The sequence below is a fragment of the Coregonus clupeaformis genome, unplaced genomic scaffold (genome assembly GCF_020615455.1).
Source record: "Coregonus clupeaformis isolate EN_2021a unplaced genomic scaffold, ASM2061545v1 scaf0548, whole genome shotgun sequence".
In the NCBI taxonomy this organism is placed as follows: Eukaryota; Metazoa; Chordata; class Actinopteri; order Salmoniformes; family Salmonidae; genus Coregonus; species Coregonus clupeaformis.
The window spans coordinates 9372-34767 of NW_025534003.1; the positions used below are offsets into that span (position 1 = coordinate 9372).

Consider the following 25396-nt stretch of genomic DNA (forward strand, 5'->3'; position numbering starts at 1 on the left):
GGGAGTGTGGCCGTCATGTTGTGGAGTGTTCCTCATGTGACTGTCTGTCTGATGGGAGTGTGGCCATCATTTTGTTGTGGACTATTCCTCATGTGACTGTCTGTCTGATGGGAGTGTGGCCATCATGTTGTGGAGTCTTCCTCATGTGACTGTCTGTCTGATGGGAGTGTGGCCGTCATGTTGTGGAGTGTTCCTCATGTGACTGTCTGTCTGATGGGAGTGTGGCCATCATTTTGTTGTGGACTATTCCTCATGTGACTGTCTGTCTGATGGGAGTGTGGCCATCATGTTGTGGAGTATTCCTCATGTGACTGTCTATCTGGAAGTTATAAATAAATAGTGTTGAGTAGTTCCCCTCTTCCCCTCTGAAGTGTCAGGATGCTGCCACAGGAGAGCTCCTCTGTTCTGTGTGTGTGTGTGTGTGGGGGGGGTTGGGCTGGGGGGTAAGTGTGTGTGTGTGTGAGGGGGGCTGGGGGGTAAGTGTGTGTGTGTGCGCAACAGTGTGTGTACTGCGTGTATCTTCATCTGTGTTTGTTGAGATGTAGGCTATCTGTGCCTGTGTGTTTACTCTGTGTAGAAGCCGTGCCAGTGTTTTAGCACACAGATGTGGTACTGTGATTGTGTTTTTGTCCTTGAGCAAAGTCTGTTGTGTGCGTGTGCATGTGCGTATGTGTGTGTTCGTGCATGTGTGTGTGCGTGCACATGTGCACATGCGTTTGTGTGTGTGTGTGCTTGTGTGTGTGTAGGTCTGGGTGTAAATGAAGTGTGTGATTCTGTTTGTCACCCTGAGCATGTAACCATGTCAAGTCCTGTCGGGGTCATTCACTCCAGCTGGGGAAGGAGGACATCCATATGATTTGTGTGTGTGTGTGCGCACATGTTGATTTTCTCTTTCCGTTTTTTTCAAATGCTTATCTGACAGGGGCAGTTGATATTTGTCTTTCAGAAAACCTGAGACAGAGAGAGAGAGGGAGGGAGTGGGTGATAGGAAGGAGGGGGAGGCAACAGAGTAGGAGGGAGCAGAGCGAGGGACAGAGGGAGGGAGGGAGGGAGGGAGGGAGGGAGGGAGTGCTGATTGGATTGGAGAGAGAGCTGAGTAGGTATGGGGATACAATTGAGCAAGGAGAGAGAGAGAGGGTGAGTTAGTAAATGCAGTTTGCAGTCGAGTGTCGTGGAATCACAGCAAAGTACACTGGCAGCAGGGATGAGGAAAACCTTGAACTAAGCAATGAATGACGGACAATAGGAGAATATACACTACAGAGAGAAAAGAGAAGAGAGTCTGGTCTTTCATCCTCTTATCTGGGCATCAGACGGAGGAGAGGAATCCTGAGAGAGGGGGAACGGATGATAACGGGGTGCTCATTCCTGTTTAACACCATTCTACCCGGAACAGACTGTAACTGCAACATACGGCTGGCATCGTCATTGGGACTGCTGCGTTACATTGGGATTGTGCAAACGGTATATACGGTGAGTGTATGTGTGTGTAAGCTATGCATGTGTGTGAGTGTCGCAGTATATTTTGATGTTTTTTTTTCGGGCTTGTCTAATGCTGTGATTATTTTCGTAGAGAGAGGCAGAGAAAGAGAGCGAGAGAAGGGGGGTCCTGGAAAGAGAGAGACAGAGAAAAATAAAGCCCGAAATTAGATAAAGGTTTATTCACATTGAAGAGTTGATATTAAAGTGTCGGCCTCAGACCTGACTCTGTGTGTGTGTGTCTGGCGTTCTCATCTTCAGTGCCAGTGTGTCTGTGTGTGTCTGTGAGCTGATAATAGCAACCCTATTGGTATTCTGAGGAGGGAGCTCAAGGGATCTCTCTCTGCTCCTACCCAGGATGGCATCACAGAGATGGGATTGTGCTCGCCTGTGGAGAGGCCACTGGAATGGGTGAGTGTCTATTCCTCCTCTTCCTCCTTTCTCTCTCTATCTTTCTCTCCCTCTTTCTCTCTGTTGCTCTCTCTCTTTCTCTCCCTCTTTCTCTCTGTTGCTCTCTCTCTTTCTCTCCCTCTTTTTCTCTGTTGCTCTCTCTCTTTCTCTCCCTCTTTCTCTCTGTTGCTCTCTCTCTTTCTCTCTCTCTTTTTCTCTGTTGCTCTCTCTCTTTAGCCATTTTTCTCTATTTTCTCTATTTTCTCTTTTCAACCTTTCTTTCTCTCTCGTGCCCTTCTTTCTTGCTCTCTTTCTCGTTATCTCTCTCTCTTCTTTTTTCTCTCTGTTTCTCTCGTTTGTCGTTTAGCCACACCATATGCATCCCTGATGAGTTTTTCCTCCTCCATTTCCTTGCTTCCATTTCAACATATTTCAGCCGGTTTTCCCCTCAAGCTCTGCAATGTCTCCCTCCATCACTCCTTCCTTCCTTTAGTCCTCTTTTCATCATCCATCCATCCATCCTCCTCTCCTCCACGCAGACATAAACAAGCCTCTAGTGTGATGGATTTTTATAAAATCTGAATGGCTCACTTCCATGTGTTGCTCTCCGCCCCGCCCCCTCCCTCCCTCCCTCCCTCCCTCCTTGCTTCTTCCCCCCCTCATCTCCTCCATCGCTATGTCTCTCCACGCTCTCCACATTCTGTTTGAATTGACACTCAAAGAAGACAGGGCAGTCTCTATACTGACACAGCCAGTACAGTAGCTGTAAAAGATGTGGATACACTCTCTGTGCTTTTCCACAATGACCATTCCACGCCAGTCTGTTGGTGTGCGCGCACATGCGTGTGTAATGCCGGAGAGGGCAGGGTGTGTGTTCTGTGGTGTTTGTGTCAAACGATATGGCGAGAAATCAGCCAACAACACAGCAGTTTTCTCCTCTTCTTACACCTCCAACCACCACTATGAGCCCAGCCAACAGCCTAGCACACAACATGTTCCTGTGGGTACTGGGCTATCAGCGGGGTAACATCCACACATGAGTATTGATTGGAACTGATACACTGAGTGGACTGTAATGTTTCACCTCAAATGGACCGTCTCTCCCCTGTGGCTGCATGCAGAGAGGAGGTGTCAGTTAGGCCTCTTTAACAGCTGACATAGGTTAGATAAGGGCCATAGGACTGTAAAGAGACAGAGATGTTTAATACAAGCTGTACTGATATTACTGTTACACGTCCAGTGTTGTAGGGTACATAGAATAGCATACACTCTTAGAAACGGGTTAAGATTTGTTACTGTAGTGGTACCCTGTAAGGTAGGACCTTTGTAACTTAAGTTGTAGGGACATAATTGTACCCCAGTTCATACCTCAAATAGTACCTTTCTTAAATACAGTTGAAGTCGGAAGTTTACATACACTTAGGTTGGAGTCATTAAAACTCGTTTTTCAACCACTCCACAAATGTCTTGTTAACAAACTATAGTTTTGGCAAGTCGGTTAGGACATCTACTTTGTGCATGACACAAGTAATTTTTCAACAATTGTTTACAGACAGATTATTTCATTTATAATTCACTGTATCACAATTCCAGTGGGTCAAAAGTTTACATACACTAAGTTGACTGTGCCTTTACATAGCTTGGAAAATTCCAGAAAATGATGTCATGGCTTTAGAAGCTTCTGATAGGCTAATTGACATCATTTGAGTCAATTGGAGGTGAATCTGTGGATGTATTTCAAGGCCTACCTTCAAAATCAGTGCCTCTTTGCTTGACATCATGGGAAAAGCAAAAGAAATCAGCCAAGACCTCAGAAAAAATTTGTAGACCTCCCCAAGTCTGGTTCATCCTTCGGAGCAATTTCCAAACGCCTGAAGGTTCCACGTTCATCTGTACAAACAATAGTATGCAAGTATAAACACTATGGGACCAAGCAGCCGTCATACCGCTCAGGAAGGAGACGCGTTCTGTCTCCTAGAGATGAACGTACTTTGGTGCGAAAAGTGCTAATCAATCCCAGAACAACAGCAAAGGACCTTGTGAAGATGCTGGAGGAAACAGGTACAAAAGTATCTATATCCACAGTAAAACTAGTACTATATCGACATAACCTGAAAGGCTGCGCAGCAAGGAAGAAGCCACTGCTCCAAAACCGCCATAAAAAAGCCAGACTACGGTTTGCAACTGCACATGGGGACAAAGATCGTACTTTTTGGAGAAATGTCCTCTGGTCTGATGAAACAAAAATAGAACTGTTTGGCCATAATGACCATCGTTATGTTTCGAAGAACACCATCCCAACCGTGAACCACGGGGGTGGCAGCATCATGCTGTGGGGGTGCTTTGCTGCAGGAGGGACTGGTACACTTCACAAAATAGATGGCATCATGAGGAAGGAAAATTATGTGGATATATTGAAGCAACATCTCAAGACATCAGTCAGGAAGTTAAAGCTTGGTCGCAAATGGGTCTTCCAAATGGAATGACCCTAAGCATACTTCCAAAGTTGTGGCAAAATAGCTTAAGGACAACAAAGTAAAGGTATTGGAGTGGCCATCACAAAGCCCTGACCTCAATCCTATAGAAAATGTGTGGGCAGAACTGAAAAAGCGTGTGCGAACAAGGAGGCCTACAAACCTGACTCAGTTACACGAGCTCTGTCAGGAGGAATGGGCCAAAATTCACCCAATTTATTGTGGGAAGCTTGTGGAAGGCTACCCGAAACATTTGAGCCAAGTTTAACAATTTAAAGGCAATGCTACCAAATACTAATTGAGTGTATGTAAACTTCTGACCCACTGGGAATGTGATGAAAGAAATAAAAGCTGAAATAAATAATTCTCTCTACTATTATTCTGACATTTCACATTCTTAAAATAAAGTGGTGATCCTAACTGACCTAAGACAGGGAATTTTTACTAGGATTAAATGTCAGGAATTGTGAAAAACTGAGTTTAAATGTATTTGGCTATGGTGTATGTAAACTTCCGACTTCAACTGTATAGTCCACAGGTACAAAAGCATGCTTTTAGAAAAGGTACATTTTGCCTTTATAGCGTACCACCACAGTGACAAAGCCATTTCTTCCTTAAGAGTGTCAGAAATGTACCTCTAACATAGACCACTTAAACTGTACAACACTTCCACTCACGGGTGGTTTACAGGCCACAACTTTCTGGATTTCCTGCTTATTCCCTCCTGTTTCCAGGAATCTTCCAACCGGGATTTCTGGAAATCCTGAGAATTTGGGGAAAGTTATCTGAATTTTGCAACCCTATGGCAAGTCACATGCTGGCTTGCAAACTGATGTGTAATTGCTATTAGAATCCAGTCAGTGTTATGATATCCAACAGTTGGAATTTGTATTCACCTGCAACCTGCATTCAGAATGACTGCCAGGGTTAGGAACATTGTGAGGAGACTACCTAAGCCATTTAAAATGGAACAACCATTTCAGCAATGGGTGTAAAAAATGTATGCTATTTATCTTTGTGTAGCATAAGATGTAGCACATAGATATATACCGCCCCCCAAAAAACATCTACCTGCATGTTGGGAAATATGATCATGATAATGATTATGGTACAAATTTGCCTTTAGGGTACCACCACAGTGACAAAGTCATTAGTTCCTTTTAAGTGGCAAAAATTATTTTTGTATCCCAGGGAACAATTTGCACCCTAACCGTACCCTTATTTCTAAGGGTGTTTTCACACTTTGTCCCTTTCAGCCAATTTTTGTGAACTCAGTGAGGTTCGCTTAATTTTTTGTGCAGTGTGAACACTCCAAAGGAACTCAGACCCCTCAAAAGAGCCCCCGAACCGAACTGAGACCATCTCGATGAGGTGGTCTGAGTTCGGTTTGCTTGAATTCCACGGTCCGGATCCCTTTTTTAGGGCAATGTGAACACGAAGCTCCCCAGGTTCGCTTGTCATTATTCCTGCACCACACACTAGACTACTGCAACACCGTTTCCCCTGCCATAAACCCTCTTATATTGGTGCCACAATAGAGAGAAGATGATGATGTGCAGGTTCGCATAATTTTTTGAAATGTTTCTGGTTATGGCCTATTGATTAGCAATTTTCAAGGATGCACAGAAATTCCAAAACGTGTGAAGTTTTTAGTTCAGATTATTTGTTTGTAATATGTGATCTATAGGCTAAGAGAACTTCATAAGCTGTTTATTCAGTTGTAGGGTTTGAATAGTGTGAGAAGCACAGGAGGTTGGTGGCACCGTAGTTGGGGAGGATAGGCTCATGGTAATGGCTGGAGCGGAATAAGTTGAATGGTATCAAATACATCAAACACATGGTTTCCATGGTTTCCATGTGTTTGAAGCCATTCCATTCGTTCTGTTCCAGCCATTATTATGAGCCGTCCTCCCCTCAGCAGCCTCCACTGGTGAGAAGACACCAAAATATTTCTTAACATTCACAAAATAGGGTACAAAATCTATTGTAGCTCTTAAAGTGGCAGTAGCCTACATTGGGTGCAGAATTTTCAATTACAGCATTATTTAATCTGCAGTTATTCTTCTGCTATTTATTCTGTTACCAATAATATGTATCTTCTGATTACAATTATTATGTCTCATTTTTTAACTAAATGCAATCTATTAGCTTCCAAAATGTAAGTAGCTGTCCGATAACACGTTCTGATAGAATGGCTTGTCTTGCACTTTGTAAAAACCCAGAGTGCATTGAGTGAATGTTGGAAAAAGATCTTGGTTCCTTTCTGAACATAGCAATGTGAATGCAAACAGGACTCGAAACACGAAATAGGTGAAACGAACTGGCAAAAGAGTTGAGTATCTGGGCTGAACCGGTAAGACTTAGCCTGGAAGCCAGATCGGTTCTGCTTCAGCCAACTGCTTTGTCATTGTCATGCTTTGGCATGTTTGGTATTGCTGGCTAAAGCTGCAGCAGATTTGGCAAGCAAGCTAGGTAGGACTGGGGCAGAGCCAGGGTTGATCCTGCATTGTATAAGGAGAGACAGTGTCTTTATCTTGGCTGTATAGGAAAAATGCACTTACTATAACTGAGATATATGTGGTTGTCTCACCTAGCTATTTTAAGATGAAAACACTAAATCCCTCTGGATTAGAGCGTCTGCTAAATGACTAAAATATAAAAATGTCTGTATATGGTTAGACAGTGGTTTTATCCTGGCTGTATGTGTGGAGAGAGGAGACAGGTGGTTTAAACCTGGCTGTAAGTGTGGAGAGAGGAGACAGGTGGTTTAAACCTGGCTGTAAGTGTGGAGAGAGGAGACAGGTGGTTTTAACCTAGCTATATGTGTGGAGAGAGGAGACAGGTGGTTTTAACCTGGCTGTATGTGTGGAGAGAGGAGACAGGTGGTTTTAACCTGGCTGTATGTGTGGAGAGAGGAGACAGGTGGTTTTAACCTGGCTGTATGTGTGGAGAGAGGAGACAGGTGGTTTTAACCTGGCTGTATGTGTGGAGAGAGGAGACAGGTGGTTTTAACCTGGCTGTATGTGTGGAGAGAGGAGACAGGTGGTTTTAACCTGGCTGTATGTGTGGAGAGAGGAGACCGGTGATTTTAACCTGGCTGTATGTGTGGAGAGAGGAGACAGGTGGTTTTAACCTGGCTGTATGTGTGGAGAGAGGAGACAGGGGAGATTTTAACCTGGCTGTATGTGTGGAGAGAGGAGACCGGTGATTTTAACCTGGCTGTATGTGTGGAGAGAGGAGACAGGTGGTTTTAACCTGGCTGTATGTGTGGAGAGAGTAGACAGGTGGTTTTAACCTGGCTGTATGTGTGGAGAGAGGAGACAGGTGGTTTTAACCTGGCTGTATGTGTGGAGAGAGGAGACAGGTGGTTTTAACCTGGCTGTATGTGTGGAGAGAGGAGACAGGTGGTTTTAAACCTGGCTGTATGTGTGAGAGAGAGGAGACAGGTGGTTTTAACCTGGCTGTATGTGTGGAGAGAGGAGACAGGTGGTTTAAACCTGGCTGTATGTGTGGAGAGAGGAGACAGGCGGTTTTAACCTGGCTGTATGTGTGGAGAGAGGAGACAGGTGGTTTTAACCTGGCTGTATGTGTGGAGAGAGGAGACAGGTGGTTTTAACCTGGCTGTATGTGTGGAGAGAGGAGACAGGTGGTTTAAACCTGGCTGTAAGTGTGGAGAGAGGAGACAGGTGGTTTTAACCTGGCTATATGTGTGGAGAGAGGAGACAGGTGGTTTTAACCTGGCTGTATGTGTGGAGAGAGGAGACAGGTGGTTTTAACCTGGCTGTATGTGTGGAGAGAGGAGACAGGTGGTTTAAACCTGGCTGTATGTGTGGAGAGAGGAGACAGGTGGTTTTAACCTGGCTGTTTGTGTGGAGAGAGGAGACAGGTGGTTTTAACCTGGCTGTATGTGTGGAGAGAGGAGACAGGTGGTTTTAACCTGGCTGTATTTGTGGAGAGAGGAGACAGGTGGTTTTAACCTGGCTGTATGTGTGGAGAGAGGAGACAGGTGGTTTAAACCTGGCTGTAAGTGTGGAGAGAGGAGACAGGTGGTTTTAACCTGGCTATATGTGTGGAGAGAGGAGACAGGTGGTTTTAACCTGGCTGTTTGTGTGGAGAGAGGAGACAGGTGGTTTTAACCTGGCTGTATGTGTGGAGAGAGGAGACAGGTGGTTTTAACCTGGCTGTATGTGTGGAGAGAGGAGACAGGTGGTTTTAACCTGGCTGTATGTGTGGAGAGAGGAGACAGGTGGATTTAACCTGGCTGTATGTGTGGAGAGAGGAGACAGGTGGTTTTAACCTGGCTGTATGTGTGTATTTTTATTTGGTTTTATCTTCGACTTTAGCCTGTTGGGGAGAAGGTGGTTTTCTCCTGGACTGTGCTTTTATCTGTTGCGTTTAACATGCCAGTCTCTCTCTCTCTCTCTCTCTCTCTCTCTCTCTCTCTCTCTCTCTCTCTCTCTCTCTCTCTCTCTCTCTCTCTCTCTCTCTCTCTCTCTCTCTCTCTCTCTCTCTGTCTCTGTCTCTGTCTCTCTCTCTCTCTCTCTGTCTCTCTCTCTCTCTCTCTCTGTCTCTCTCCCTCCCTCCCTCCCTCCCTCTCTCTCTCTCTCTCTCTCTCTTTTTCTCTCTCTCTCTCTTTTGTGCTCTCTCTCTCTGTCTCTCTCTCTCCCTCTCTCTCTCTCTCTCTCTCTCTCTCTCTCTCTCTCTCTCACACTCTCGCACTCGCTCTCTCTGTCTCTCTCTCTGTCTCTCTCTCTCTCTCTCTCTCTTGCACTCGCTATCTCTCTCTCTCTCTCTCTCTCTCTCTCTCTCTCTGCTCCGCAGAGTACAGCTCCTCTCAGATACTGTATAGAAACATGGACAGATACATAGATATCGACGGACTGGGAAAGATAGTAGGGATTCAAGGAGAGAGGAGAATGTGAGAACTAAGATAGATGGAAGGGAATGAAAGGCTATATTATAGGAGACAGTGGTGAGACCATTTAGGGGGGAGATTGAGCTGCAGAGAGAGATGGGGGAAGGGAAGAGGTGAAGAGGGGAACCGAAGGTAAAGTCAGTGGAAGAGTGACAAGGACAGACTAGACAGGAGGAAAACAGGTAGAGTTGAGTCGGATGTGGAGGAGAATGTCGTGCGCGATAAACCAGAATGACACAAATGTCACCAAGTCTCACATGCTCTCTCTTTCTCTCTCCCTCTCTCTGCCTTTCTCTCTCTCCTACAGGGCTGAAGCCTAGTGGAATTACCTCTACCTTTCTGAATCCTTTCCTTGTCAGTCAGGAGTCGCAGTTCCCACCATGGGGAATAACATCCAACTGCTAGCATCTAGCACCCAAACACTGACCACCTCTCTACCCCTGCAGAGTGATCCCACCATCAGGAGCCCAACCACCAGTACCACCATTGTTCCAGTGAGAGATGTGTTCAATGCACTGTTCTGATTACAACAAGCATCCAATGGGATTTAGTGAAACCTAGAGGTTTGGGGTGTTGAAGCCAGTGCAACAACTTGTAGAGGACCTTGAGCTTCGGGGGACGTGTCTTCCTGGAAGGAAATACTCAACTGTGAGAGCTCCTCCAGAACACAACATGGGATTGTGGGACATGGGTGGATTTATCAGCTGTACATCCTGTCTAGATTATGGGACTTTACTCTGTTAACTTTAAAGTTCTGTGTCTGTTCTAGACCGGTTCCTCAGCAGAACCAAGTAATTGACACCAAGTAATCCCTGCCTTCTGATTTGTTTGGGGGCTTATTTTTTAAAGGAACATTTTCCCCTCCACTTTCCCCTTTTTCTGGTCTTCCTCCTTTCCCCACACCTCTTCATCCAGTGAGGAGGAATATATTATGAAACAGGTCCATTCTTCCTGATCCTCCCTAGGTGACAGAGAGAGAAGAGGGACAAACTGCCCTGAATAGATAACGAGGAAGGAGAGCGAGATAGACGGAACGGAGAAGAGAAGGAGATAGGGAAACAGGTAGAGAGAAAGAGAGAGAAGAGAGAAATAAAGCGAGAGAATTAACTGAGATTTGTCAGAATCCTTCTAGAGACTTCCTGCCTCAGCCTAATTTAGCCTGTCTGTCTCTGAGTTCCGCTGGAAGCTGATTGGTTGGTTGGCTGGCTGGTTGGTCGGTTGGCTGGTTGGTTGGTTGCACGATGGGCAAGGAAAGAGGCAGAATTCTGACCGGGGGAGCAGCTGAGCACTAGAGGGGGGTTAAAGGACCGGAGCTGGATGGCTCTTAAACAGATAGACAGACAGTAAACATGGAGGCAGTATAAAAAGGCATTACAAGCAGACAGTCGTCATTGTCATTCCAGACTGTGTGTGAGAGAGAGGGGGAGAGAGGGGGAGAGAAGAGAGAAGCAGTCAGTCCTGTGTTGTGTTTGGTGCTGCCTGTCTGCCTGATGGGGACTGAGAGCGAGCGACGCAGCAATTAGAGGATCTGACTGCATCCCCCTCAGCCTCAGCCTCCACTGGCAAGACCAGACAGATACAAACAAACAGGTAGGGGGACTGTTACTAGAAGGGAAGGATAGGTTAGATAGAGGTAGTGGCAGAGAGAGAGGGAAGGAAAGAGAAAAGTAGACAGTGAAAGGAAAGGGATAGAGAGCAGGTGTCTGAAATCCTCTCCTTCATCTGCTTGTCATTTCCTCCCCTCTGTTTCCCCCTTGTCTTCTGGGAGAGAGATTGGATTTAGACACCGGTACTCGAAGGCGTCGAGGCCTTCTCACGGCCCAGAGGGAACGAAACGAGGGAAGGAGAGAGAGAAAGGGAAGGAGGGGGGCTCTTTTGGATTGAAACATACTCATTTTTCACCCCTCGTGTTTCATTTGACGAAGAGGCTCCTTCCGCGTCTATAGCTCTACTGAAGAGAGGGAGTGAGATAAAGAAAGGGAAGAAGAGATACAATACCCTTTCTTTTTCTCCTTCTGTCCTTTACTCTGCCTCTGTTGAGGGTGTTTGAAGATTTTTTTCTTCCATCATTTGTTGCTTTTTCTCCTCACCTCCAAAAGGAATATTGTTGCCTAGCTATCACAGTCCAAGTACCGGAATCTTCCATCTTTCTAGGTCCTCTCTCTCTATCAGCCCCCCACCCCTTCACGGAGACGATCCGGAACGCTGTGACAGCCCCACAAGTCCCCCCTTCGCGGAAGACGCATCACCTTCACCTAACCCCCCTCGTCCCTGACCCCCCCTCCCTCCATCCTCCCACCAGTGGACTCTATCTCCATGCCTGTCGAGGGCTGTGTTGACTGGCTACTACACACATATATGGTACACCCCTTCTGATATCGTCTGACTCATTTTGTAAGTAGGACTCTTCTTTTCTCTGTGTTGTGTCGTGTGTATCGTCTGTGCGTGCTTAGGCCATAGCATTTTTCTGCAGCGTTGGTTTTACACTGTCTTCAAAGCGACGCGACTCTGGTTGCCTTTGCTGCCTCAGCTGGTGTGTGTGTGTAAGAACAATACTTTGTGATCTAGTGAAAGCCAGGGTTGTAGCAGAATCAGAGTGGTGTGAGAGTAGGAACTGCATTTCTGTGTGTGTGTGGGTTGTGTGTGTGTTGTGTGTGTGTGTTGTGTGTGTTGTGTGTGTGTGGGTTGTGTGTGTGTGTGTTGTGTGTGTGTGTGTTGGTTGTGTGTGTGTTGTGTATTGTGTGTGCATCTACCGTAAGTCTGCCTGGAGTTAATTTGGACTAATTAATGATGTGTATTTTTGCTTCTCAGAGCAGTTTTGGGTTCTTTGTCAGTGCATACATTTATTAAGGAGAGAGAGATGAAGACGAGAGAGAGAGAGAGAGAGCGCGAGAGAGATGGGGAGAGATGGGGAGAGATGGGGGAGAGAGAGAGAGAGAGAGAGGGAGAGAGAGGGAGAGAGAGAGAGAGAGAGAGAGAGAGAGAGAGAGAGAGAGAGAGAGAGAGAGAGAGAGAGAGAGAGAGAGAGCATGACTGATTCTGTTTTTCTCTCTGGCTAGCTCTGAGTCTTATCCACTTGCTCTCCAGTGTTCCGTTTACTATCAATTTCACTCATCTGTGCTAGCCTGTCCAATATTTCCAGCAGACTGAGCCTCTCAAACAGCTAAAATCTCTCCTGCATGCTTCCGAGTGTCCATAGTTTCCCTCTTCTGTGTGCCATTGTCTCCAGTTTCCAATGTTGTCTTTAGATTATAGGTTTCACAAACATGGCAGCCCCCTACTGTGTGTCTATGTTCACATAGCCCATCCATCTCCACAGGCTCCCAACACATCTTTATACAGTCCCTCATCCACCCTGCCCTGCCCTGCACTGGGAAACACTCAATCAAGATAGTCCCTTCAAACAGACCAATGAACTGTGAATAACGCCATTACACACACAACTCTCTCCCGCCACTGAGAGAGGAGAAGGAGGGAGGGAGAGAGAGGTAGGGAGAGAGAGGTAGGGAGAGAGAGATGATGGAGTGAGGGGAGAGAGGGAGGGAGAGAGAGATGATGGAGTGAGGGAGGGACAGAGGGGAGAGAGAGAGATGGAGGGAGGGGCGGGAATAAGGGGAGGTAGAGAGTGAGAAAGGATGAGGGAGAGAGAAAGGGGCAGAGGAATAGGCAGAAGGAGAGAGGGAGGGTGGATAAATAGATGGAAGGAACGAGGGGGAGGGATAGAGGAGTCTGTTGGGTCTGTGGAAAAGGAAAAGACCTCTGCTCCGTGTGACCACTCTGATGGGCTTAGTAAGGCCCTGCTTTGTTCACACTGTTGGTCAGCCCAGGAGAATTAAGATTACTAAATAATAGCTTTAGTGCAGAATCACAGAGATAACATAACACTGCTCTCCATTCTCTGCTCCAGAATAGGCTGGAGAGGATAGGAGGAGTGAGCTTTAGTGTGTTGTGAAAGGGATGTCATAATGCCTATAGACAGTATATAATGCCTACATAAAGCTGCCATAACAACTGACATGTAACCATGTACTTCTCACTTCTGACAGTTATGTACTATAAATAGATTGCCACGTGATTTGACAGGTATACAGTGACATCTAGTTAAGACCAAGGCTTTATTCTTTTGGATCCATTTTGGGATCGATGCTTTTTTTGATTGGATGGAGGCTGTTGCTTTAACCAATCCTTCTAACATAGTTGACAGGCATGTCTGGTGGTATTAGTAGTAGTAGTAGTATTAGAGCTTATAACCAGGGCCCCAGGTTTGTTTTGTTTAGAATAAAACACATTCTGCTCACCTTCACATGTAGGACCAATATGATATAGCCGTACCTAAGCCTGTCTCTTGGGGAAATCTCCGCTCTCTACTCCTGTTATCTCAATGTTCTACACTGAATCCTGTGTGCCTAGCCATTTGTTATATGTAGCCGGTCCTGACAGCTTTGACACATATTTCCACTAAGTTGACCTTACAGTTTAAAGTGTAATAAAAGCACAACTCCCAGCTATGTTGCGCATCGATATGTCCATGCTCCTCTGGATGCTGATAAATGGTGTTCTCTCCCAAGGGAGTTTCTGCAGTAGGTAGCAGAAACTACAGCACATAGTGGTTAGCTTTAGTAGAGCACAGTAAACCCACTATTGGAAGGGCTGGACCTGTATCTCTCAGAGTAACTAATAACAGCGCTGGACTTGAACCCCTGACATGACGGCTGATGGGACCTACACCCGTGCTCCTCTCAGCAGAGGCTACCATTAGCCTGTAGCACTAAAGGCTAGGTGTCACGCCCTGGCTCTGGGGACGCTTGTATGTTGAGCCAGGGTGTGAGTTTTCTTTGTTTGTTCTAGTTTTGTATTTCTATGTTGGCCAGGGTGGCTCCCAATCGGAGACGGCTGTAGCTCGTTGTCTCTGATTGGGAGCCATACTTAGGTAGCCGTTTGGCATTGTTTTATGTGGGATCTTGTTCCAGTGTAGGTTTGTGTTTGAACCGAGGACGTCACGTATCGATTTGTTGTTTTGTTCGGGTGTTTATTCTAATAAATAGGTCTGAGAAGACTCCTGGTAAAAGCAAGTTGGTATAAATAGCAAGGGTGTTCACAACCACTCGTCTGGGGAAAACAGGCCTACAAAACCAACACATCACACTTGTACGAGCTAACTCAACACACTATTGACCTCGGTTTGCCAGTTAGCTGCATCTACTTAGAAGAGGTTAGCTTGCAGTGTTTGTCCATGTACAGGACTGACATCATGTACTGTAACCAGCGAAGCAGTAATGTCATGTGGTGTAACAGCCCTGTATAGAACTAACTTGTACTCTAGCCTCTAACCTAGTGGTATTCAAAGTCGGTGTCGCGACGGGAGAACTGCAGTGGGGTCAGCAATTTTTTAAATTACTTTTTTGGAATAAAATATTAAGAGTACAGATGATTGTATGGGACAATATACAAACGTTTTTGAGAAAGATAAATTTACATATAAAATGTACCGATTTTAAGGTAGTGTCATTATATTTGCGGTGGGATGGGGTCCCCAGAAAAAAATGGGGTCCCCAGAAACTGGTGAAAAAGTTTGAATAACATTGCTCTAACCTCTCCAGCTGAGACTCACAGACATCAGCCAGCAGCCAGCTCTATGAATCACTGCTTCACTAATGTTAAAGGGTTCACATGAGGGACACCAACCCAAACCCTGCAGCATACAACTCATGATTAGCCAGTCGATCTAAAGATCAGCTCTCTAGCTTGTACAGTTAATTAAAGCTTCACAGGGGGTAATGTTGTTTGTTGATTGGGCTCCAGTGTAGTTGGCACACACACACTGAAATATGAAATGAAAAGAAAGTCTTAACATCCAGTCTAAGCGCACTGTAAATGATCCCAGGTTTGTACATAATCTAGCAACATCTTGATCGCTGTCTTCACCAGGCTTGATCATAATAAATCACCTAATCTGGTAAAGGCCATAAGAGCTACACAGTACAGAGATAACTAGTGTAAGAGCTACAGAGGCATTAAACCTATCCACACAGAGGATCCTACAGTTTGACTTGATGAGGTGGACACTAATTGCTCTACCCTTTAATATTAGGCTTTGTGTAATCTCTCTCTGTACTGTACTGCACTGCACTGCAGCACCAACCTCCTGCCTGCTGCCTCCTGTCTGCCAGTGGCACCAGCGCGATGCGAGGCCGTCCAGCCCATCGGCCCATATAAAAGCCCAGCTCCTCATTGCCTAATGGAGCAGAAGGAATGGGCATGTTTGTATAGCTGGCTGTCAGCTCCTGGCTGGCATGTCGTGCTCAGGGAGAGACTAGGGGTAGGGGGGAATGGGGGGGCAGGCATTAGGGCGCACCACCAGGTGACATGCTGCTCCCTCCTGACTGGGTTGTGTGGTCCATCCACCGTAAAGTAAAGTGAAGGCTGCTAATAGCCTTCTCTGTTAATGAAGTCATTAAAATTAGATAGCGGATGGTCTTTGGGTGCGTGTGTGTTTGTGTGTATCTATGTGTTTGTGTGTGTCTATGACTGTCTATGTCTTGTGTGTGTGTGTGTCTGTGTGTGTCTGTGTGTGTCTGTGTGTTTGTGTCTGTGTCTGTGTAAAAGGGGTTGATTTGCTGTTAAAGACTAATAGAGGTAGTGTGTCCTTCAGACTTGCAGTAGTATAATGGGTTTATATAGGACTGTAGGCACAAGTGGTTCTCTCTATTAGAATTCATAGAAAATATCAGTATCTAATCAGGTTTTAGAATAACATTAAACACGGTTTAGAGCTCAGGTGACACAATCCTAGTCTGAGATAATAGGTTTGGTGGGAAGACCATGTTACTGTGGCATACAGGCCTACAGTAGTAGCATCAATGGTTACAGCCCAGAAAGTTCCATTATCTCTGGATGGATTGAAAATGGCTGGTTCACTGGGATCCCTTGGGTAAAGACATAGAGAGGTTCATGAGTCTAATTACAGTTATTTGAGGAGAGAATAGGTAGTTGGAGCTGTACTTACTTCCTAATGTGGAGAGAGAGTCATGTTGAAATGGTTCTCTTTGGGAGGAGGACTAAATAACACAACAGGAGACATCCTAGTCTCTCCTTCTTAATTGAAAAAATTCCAATCCTATCCAAATCACCCCAAGATTAAACAGCCTTTATTGTAATGGGATTCGTATATTAGAAACTAAAAAACAGACATTAACGGCAGTTTATTATTCTGTTCCATACTAGTCTTCATAAGGATCCAGCTGGTTATCTGAGGTCCTGGCCCTGAGAGGAGAGAGCGGGCTGGTGAAGGTCATTGTGGGTATAATAGCGTGTTGTTTTGATAGCGGGCGGCTGGCTGGCTGCTCATTAGGTCCATGTCAGTCAGTGTTCTGAGCTCTGACCACAGGGGCTAGGTTATGTCACAATGTCACTGTTGGGTCTGCTAGTGTGGCTTCGCTGCTCAGTTTGTTCCAACTGTTTTTTAGAGCAATGCTTTTAGTGGAATCAATCAATAGATCAGTTATTTAGAGCATCATTAGCTAATGTGGTGAAACCATTGGAAAGTCAGCTGAAGCCATGCATCTTCATATTGACTACTGACCTACCAAGTCCCCTCAGATCCTTATTGAAGGGGTAGAGAGCGGAAATAGAAGAACAGACTAAGGAAGGGGTGAGAGGTTTATTTCAGACTGCAAAAAAATAGATTTTGAACTGACAGTGATAGTAGACCTCTGCTGTTACCTGAGTAGATGGCAGACTGTGGCTAGTAGCTGTACTCATCATGTGGTCCAGTGACATCATCTTTCTCCATCGTTATTCACAGTTTCACCTCACAGCTTCACTTCTCCTCTCCTCCGCTCCTCTCCTCCTCCTCTTCCCCTCAGGAATCACTGAGTCAGATCTCATGCTGACCACCAATCCTCATGCTTAACTACTGCTCTTTCTTTACTGAAAAAATGATTGGAATGGCCTATGGCTTTATGCACTCACATGGCAACAAAGCCACAAACCCAAGGATGTACTCCTTGTGGTCATTTCAATGGTTATATGAAAAGCCACTGACACACTTCAGCATCACTTGGCTTCATCCTGTTTTGTTTGACAAGTGCTATTCCTTGTGAGCTCTCGCGGCGCTTGTTATCCCTGGTCTCGATATGTTTGTGCTCTTGAACACTCAGGCCACACTGATGAGTCAATCCTCCAATCAAGGTTTATTTAGTGAACACCACTGGTGGTACCAGGGAGCCTGCACCGCCACTACACTTCCAGTTCTATTGAAGTGGTAGAACAAAACCTAATGGATTGCCTTTCTGTAGTGCTTTTCAATAGGACAGAGCAATGTACCTTTCATAAGATGGAGGTAACTCAACCTAGTTATAATGGAGTGGTGTAATGATAATAATGCTGGATTGTATTATACAGCCATACAGGTCTCACAACACTTTACGTGGTATGGTCTATGTGGGTGGTTATCTCAATCCATCCACTACCACAAATGCAATCTAAACTCAACTGTGTGTTCGCAGGTGTGAGTCGAGGGATAGATGGACTGATAAAGTGATGTGTGTGTGTGTGTGTGTGTGTGTGTGTGTGTGTGTGTGTGTGTGAGGAGCTGCAGAGGGAGTGTGTGTGGGTAAGCCTGGGTCATCAATGCGGTCTTCTCCTGCCTGGAAGAAACACTCATCGATTTGTTTTGTCAAAACATCAGTGAGCACCTGTTGGGACGTGTAGAAAACCTGCTGCACAAAGTGCACCTTGGACACATTTCATCCATGTAGGACAGTGACAGTATTGATTCATGATGCTGGTATAGAGGTATCCAGTATCAGTTGATTCGTGATGCTGGTATAGAGGTATCCAGTATCAGTTGATTCATGATGCTGGTATAGAGGTATCCAGTATCAGTTGATTCATGATGCTGGTATAGAGATATCAAGTATCAGCAGTGCTTGACTTGGGCAGGAGCTCACCGGAGCTGAGTACCGGCACCTCAAATGTTCTACTGCTTGAATTCCTGCAGCTAAATATAAACAGTACTGGCACCCAAAATGAGTACCTATTTCAGTCCAAGTCAATCACTGAGTATCAGTTGATTCAAGATGCTGATATAGAGGTATCCAGTATCAGTTGATTCAAGTTGCTGATATAGAGGTATCCAGTATCAGTTGATTCATGATGCTGGTATAGAGGTATCCAGTATCAGTTGATTCAGGATGCTGGTATAGAGGTATCCAGTATCAGTTGATTCAGGATGCTGGTATAGAGGTATCCCGTATCAGTTGATTCATGATGCTGGTATAGAGGTATCCAGTATCAGTTGATTCAGGATGCTGGTATAGAGGTATCCAGTACCAGTTGATTCAAGATGCTGGTATAGAGGTATCCAGTACCAGTTGATTCAAGATGCTGGTATAGAGGTATCCAGTATCAGTTGATTAATGATGCTGGTATAGAGGTATCCAGTATCAGTTGATTCATGATGCTGGTATAGAGGTATCCAGTATCAGTTGATTCATGATGCTGGTATAGAGGTATCCAGTATCAGCAGTGCTTGACTTGGGCAGGAGCTCACCGGAACTGAGTACCGGCACCTCAAATGTTCTACTGCTTGAATTCCTGCAGCTAAATATAAACAGTACCAGCACCCAAAATGAGTACCTATTTCAGTCCAAGTCAATCACTGAGTATCAGTTGATTCAAGATGCTGGTATAGAGGTATCCAGTATCAGTGGATTCATGATGCTGGTATAGAGATATCCAGTATCAGTTGATTCATGATGCTGGTATAGAGGTATCCAGTATCAGTTGATTCATAATGCTGGTATAGAGGTATCCAGTATCAGTTGATTCATGTTGCTGGTATAGAGGTATCCAGTATCAGTTGATTCATGATACTGGTATAGAGGTATCCAGTATCAGTTGATTCATGATGCTGGTTTAGAGGTATCCAGTATCAGTTGATTCAAGATGCTGGTATAGAGGTATCCAGTACCAGGTGATTCAAGATGCTGATATAGAGGTATCCAGTACCAGTTGATTCATGATGCTGGTATAGAGGTATCCAGTATCAGTTGATTCAAGATGCTGGTATAGAGGTATCCTGTATCAGTTGATTCAAGATGCTGGTATAGAGGTATCCAGTATCAGTTGATTCAAGATGCTGGTATAGAGGTATCCAGTATCAGTTGATTCAAGATGCTGGTATAGAGGTATCCAGTACCAGTTGATTCAAGATGCTGGTATAGAGGTATCCAGTACCAGTTGATTCAAGATGCTGGTATAGAGGTATCCAGTATCAGTTGATTCATGATGCTGGTATAGAGGTATCCAGTATCAGTTGATTCATGATGCTGGTATAGAGGTATCCAGTATCAGTTGATTCATGATGCTGGTATAGAGGTATCCAGTATCAGTTGATTCATGATGCTGGTATAGAGATATCCAGTATCAGCAGTGCTTGACTTGGGCAGGAGCTCACCGGAACTGAGTACCGGCACCTCAAATGTTCTACTGCTTGAATTCCTGCAGCTAAATATAAACAGTACCAGCACCCAAAATGAGTACCTATTTCAGTCCAAGTCAATCACTGAGTATCAGTTGATTCAAGATGCTGGTATAGAGGTATCCAGTATCAGTGGATTCATGATGCTGGTATAGAGATATCCAGTATCAGTTGATTCATGATGCTGGTATAGAGGTATCCAGTATCAGTTGATTCATAATGCTGGTATAGAGGTATCCAGTATCAGTTGATTCATGTTGCTGGTATAGAGGTATCCAGTATCAGTTGATTCATGATACTGGTATAGAGGTATCCAGTATCAGTTGATTCATGATGCTGGTTTAGAGGTATCCAGTATCAGTTGATTCAAGATGCTGGTATAGAGGTATCCAGTACCAGGTGATTCAAGATGCTGGTATAGAGGTATCCAGTACCAGTTGATTCATGATGCTGGTATAGAGGTATCCAGTATCAGTTGATTCAAGATGCTGGTATAGAGGTATCCTGTATCAGTTGATTCAAGATGCTGGTATAGAGGTATCCAGTATCAGTTGATTCAAGATGCTGGTATAGAGGTATCCAGTACCAGTTGATTCAAGATGCTGGTATAGAGGTATCCAGTACCAGTTGATTCAAGATGCTGGTATAGAGGTATCCAGTACCAGTTGATTCAAGATGCTGGTATAGAGGTATCCAGTACCAGTTGATTCAAGATGCTGGTATAGAGGTATCCAGTATCAGTTGATTCATGTTGCTGGTATAGAGGTATCCAGTATCAGTTGATTCATGATACTGGTATAGAGGTATCCAGTATCAGTTGATTCATGATGCTGGTATAGAGGTATCCAGTATCAGTTGATTCATGATGCTGGTATAGAGGTATCCAGTATCAGTTGATTCATGATGCTGGTATAGAGATATCCAGTATCAGCAGTGCTTGACTTGGGCAGGAGCTCACCGGAACTGAGTACCGGCACCTCAAATGTTCTACTGCTTGAATTCCTGCAGCTAAATATAAACAGTACCAGCACCCAAAATGAGTACCTATTTCAGTCCAAGTCAATCACTGAGTATCAGTTGATTCAAGATGCTGGTATAGAGGTATCCAGTATCAGTGGATTCATGATGCTGGTATAGAGATATCCAGTATCAGTTGATTCATGATGCTGGTATAGAGGTATCCAGTATCAGTTGATTCATAATGCTGGTATAGAGGTATCCAGTATCAGTTGATTCATGTTGCTGGTATAGAGGTATCCAGTATCAGTTGATTCATGATACTGGTATAGAGGTATCCAGTATCAGTTGATTCATGATGCTGGTTTAGAGGTATCCAGTATCAGTTGATTCAAGATGCTGGTATAGAGGTATCCAGTACCAGGTGATTCAAGATGCTGGTATAGAGGTATCCAGTACCAGTTGATTCATGATGCTGGTATAGAGGTATCCAGTATCAGTTGATTCAAGATGCTGGTATAGAGGTATCCAGTATCAGTTGATTCAAGATGCTGGTATAGAGGTATCCAGTATCAGTTGATTCAAGATGCTGGTATAGAGGTATCCAGTACCAGTTGATTCAAGATGCTGGTATAGAGGTATCCAGTACCAGTTGATTCAAGATGCTGGTATAGAGGTATCCAGTACCAGTTGATTCAAGATGCTGGTATAGAGGTATCCAGTACCAGTTGATTCAAGATGCTGGTATAGAGGTATCCAGTATCAGTTGATTCATGATGCTGGTATAGAGGTATCCAGTATCAGTTGATTCATGATGCTGGTATAGAGGTATCCAGTATCAGTTGATTCATGATGCTGGTATAGAGGTATCCAGTATCAGCAGTGCTTGACTTGGGCAGGAGCTCACCGGAGCTGAGTACCGGCACCTCAAATGTTCTACTGCTTGAATTCCTGCAGCTAAATATAAACAGTACCAGCACCCAAAATGAGTACCTATTTCAGTCCAAGTCAATCACTGAGTATCAGTTGATTCAAGATGCTGATATAGAGGTATCCAGTATCAGTTGATTCAAGATGCTGATATAGAGGTATCCAGTATCAGTTGATTCATGATGCTGGTATAGAGGTATCCAGTATCAGTTGATTCATGATGCTGATATAGAGGTATTCAGTATTCGCAATACGATGCTCAGTAAATCTATAGGAGAAATCCATGGTACAGTATCAAGGGGTAATATTGGATATCCAGTGCCTTGTGGCAGAGAAAGTAGATGCCGTTTTATAAAGTGACCTCTCACAGTAAACCCCAAATGAAGGCAGCTTGCTGCTGAAACTTTGAATAAAATAGTGCATTGGAGAAAGAGTGTGCTGTTGCGTCCTCTTCTAAATTTAAAGTGGGTAACTGGTATTGCGGGGTACAAAAGGTAAGATCTAGTATCCCCAGATTGACTTTATCTAGGTATATACTCTAGCTATACGGTTATACATACACACACAGGTACACAGACACAGGTACAGGTACATAGACACAGGTACACAGACACAGGTACACACACACACAGGTACACAGACACTGGTACACAGACACAGGCACCCACAGCCAATAGCCTACAGCCAACACAATTTGGAATCCCTGCATGTATCCTGTTATCAGTCATTATCAGTTCCGATGTTCACACGGGTTAGCACCAGGAGAAACCATCAGGCCCTAGTAGTCAGCCAGCAGTCCTGTAGTGATCTCCCCTCCATGCCAATAACAACATTACACTCCTAGTGGCGCTAGCGAACCTGGTGATGTTGATGTAAAGCAGGTTGCCTCTGTGTCCCTAGGCCATATCTGACCAATCATACTTATCACTTAGTATGTTTTCTCTGTTTTCATTTGGAACCCGGCCAATCAGGTGTTGCTGTGGAGATCAATCTGGCGTGTGGTTGGTTGGGAGGGGTGGAGGAGGGGGAGTGTAATTGGTCTGAATGGTATCTGCAGGATCTCATTTCTGCAGCCCTGGCCACCACATCCATCTTCATCACACCTGTTGTACTGCAGGATCAATGCTGCTCGGCCTCATTCATATGAGACAGAGCCAGGCATTAGCAGGCCTTAGTCACAACCACACCACTCTGTTTTGATAATTAAACCCTGTAAACACCCTATACCCCAGTGGCGGCTGCTTGTTGACTTAAAACGTTTGGGAGGGGTGACAAGTAACTTACCTGAATGCTGATACAACACACAAAAAGCCTAACTATCTTATACTGTCATTGTGCATCAAACCCAAGAAAGCCAACCTAACTGATACTGTCATTGTGCATCACACAGTCTGAAACGGTCATAGTGCAGTCCAAACAAACATTAGCAAGTAGCATCACAAGAACTAACTCAGCTGTGCCAAAACGCTCGGCTTTGTTAGACCATTGACATCCCCTGAAACTTATTTTTTTACTCTGTAGAATGTCCTCTGGTCATATGGGTAGGGACTGAGAAGCAGGAGGGTGGAGAGATGGGCCTAGATGGAGATCAAGTGTGGAAGAAAATAGTATGTGAAAGAAAAGCAAGAGCAAGAGGAGAGAGACAGGAAGAGACAGCTCAGCAAAAAGGAGTTAAGTCTTACAGTATCTTTCTAATCTGCCCAGTTTAGTGGTGGCTTTGTTTCTCACTGTGTTTCTCAGTCGCTGATGGTGGGAGAAAAACCTGGTGTGGCTCACCTCTTTCAGGCCCACTGGTCCGTGGTCACAGGGGGAAACCCAAACACATCGATTAGCCATCAGGAGTGAAGAGCCTGTGGAGAGAGGTGGAGTACAGTCCCAGTTTACAGCTCCCACCACCAGGCTGCAGTTAACTAACCTCCTCTCTGATCCAACCCACTGCCTGCCTGCCTGCCACCCCAGACCACCTCCAGACCCCAGACCTGCACTTTCTCACGGGAACAGAGGAATAGGAGAGCTAGAGAGAGGGTGATAGATAGGAGAGAAACAGTGGGATACAGATGTAGAAAGCCGTAGAGCAAGAGATGAAGGTAGAGAGAGAGCAAGAGAGAAAGAGGGACAGAGAGAAAAGAAGCGAGCGAGCTAACCAATCCACGGCCTTGTTCTGCTCTGATCAGAAACCAAATAGTGTCAGTGGCTGTTGGTGCCGTTCAAGATTAGGGAGGACCATTTATTTTTTATGAGCATTGCCTTATTTCTATTACAGCATATTGGATGACTGTCGTTCATATTCCATTCACCCAGCTCAATGTAACATCGATTGGTTTAGGCTACTACATGATACTCACGTTTTCCCTATACACATCATGAGGTTGCTACAACCTAGCCTACAAATGAACGTTTATAACGTAGGTGCACAGGTAGGTCCCTCCCTGTTTCATTCCGTTTGCTGCTTCCATTTAAGAAACGTTTTGCAACAGAATTGGTCGAATGAATACACCCCTGATCACCCGCACACACAGTTCACTTTCATAGCAGCCACATACAGCATCATTGTCACGCCCTGGCTCTGGGGACTCTTAATTGTTGAGCCAGGGTGTGGATTTTCTATGTTTTGTTTGCTATGGTTTTCATTCTAGATCGGTTAGATCTATGTTGGCCAGGGTGGTTCCCAATCAGAGGCAGCTGTAGCTCGTTGTCTCTGATTGGGAACCATACTTAGGCAGCCTGTTTTCACTAGTCATTGTGGGATCTTGTTCCGGAAGGTTTGTGTTAACCTAGGACTTCACATTTCGTTTGTTGTTTTGTTCGTGTGGTGTACTTCAATAAAATATGTACATTTATCACGCTGCGCCTTGGTCCGCTTCATCCTGTAACGATCGTGACAGAAGATCCCACCACGACTGGATCAAGCAGCGTGAAGAGGAGAGAGGATGGACTTGGGAGGAGAGGAGAGAGAGTCTGGCGAGAGGCATGGAGGCCATGTTCACGGGGGAGAGACAAGCCCAAAACATTTTTAGGGGGGGGCTCACGCCGTGGACGACGAGGCAGCAGGAGGCCACGATAGAGCGGTTCAGCCGGTTAGCAGAGGAGGCCGCCAGGTTACGGGGGCTATTGGTCACGAGGGAGAAGGAGAGTGTGGAGGCACGGCGAGAGGAACTGGTTAGGCAGCAGAGGGAGCGGAGGTTTATGAGGAAACCCAGTCCCGCTCCTCGCACCAAGCAAGTGGTGTGTGTCACCAGTCCGGTCCGGCCCGTTCCTGATTCCCGCACAAGGCCAGTGGTGTGTGTTCCCAGTACGGTCAGGCCCGTTCCTGCTCCCCGCACTAAGCCTGTGGTGCGCGTCGCCAGCCCGGTCCGGCCTGTTCCTGCTCCCCGCACCAAGCCAATGGTGCGCGTCGTCAGCCCGGTCCGGCCCGTACCTGCTCCCCGCACCAAGCCAGTGGTGCGCGTCGCCAGCCCGGTCCGGCCCGTTCCTTCTCCCCGCACCAAGCCAGTGGTGCGCGTCGTCAGCCCGGTCCGGCCCGTTCCTGCTCCCCGCACCAAGCCAGTGGTGCGCGTCGTCAGTCCGGCACGGTCTGTGCCAGGCACCGGTCAGCTGCTCCACGCCGGAGCCAGAGCAATCCGCTCCACCGGTGTTCAGTCCAGCTCCGGCCAGCGGGGCCAGACCAGACCAGGGGCGCAACGGGGGGGTAGAGAGAGTGTGGTGGTCATGCCCGGAGCCGGATCCGCCTCCGAGGCGGAATGCCCACCCGGCCCCTACCCTCTTGTG

At 45.7% G+C, this 25396-nt stretch overlaps 1 pseudogene; it reads left to right on the forward strand.

Annotated features, from left to right (window-relative positions):
* The first annotated feature begins 1108 nt into the window (after positions 1–1108).
* The window catches only part of LOC121586184, a 110933-nt pseudogene continuing 86645 nt past the window's right edge, over positions 1109–25396 (forward strand).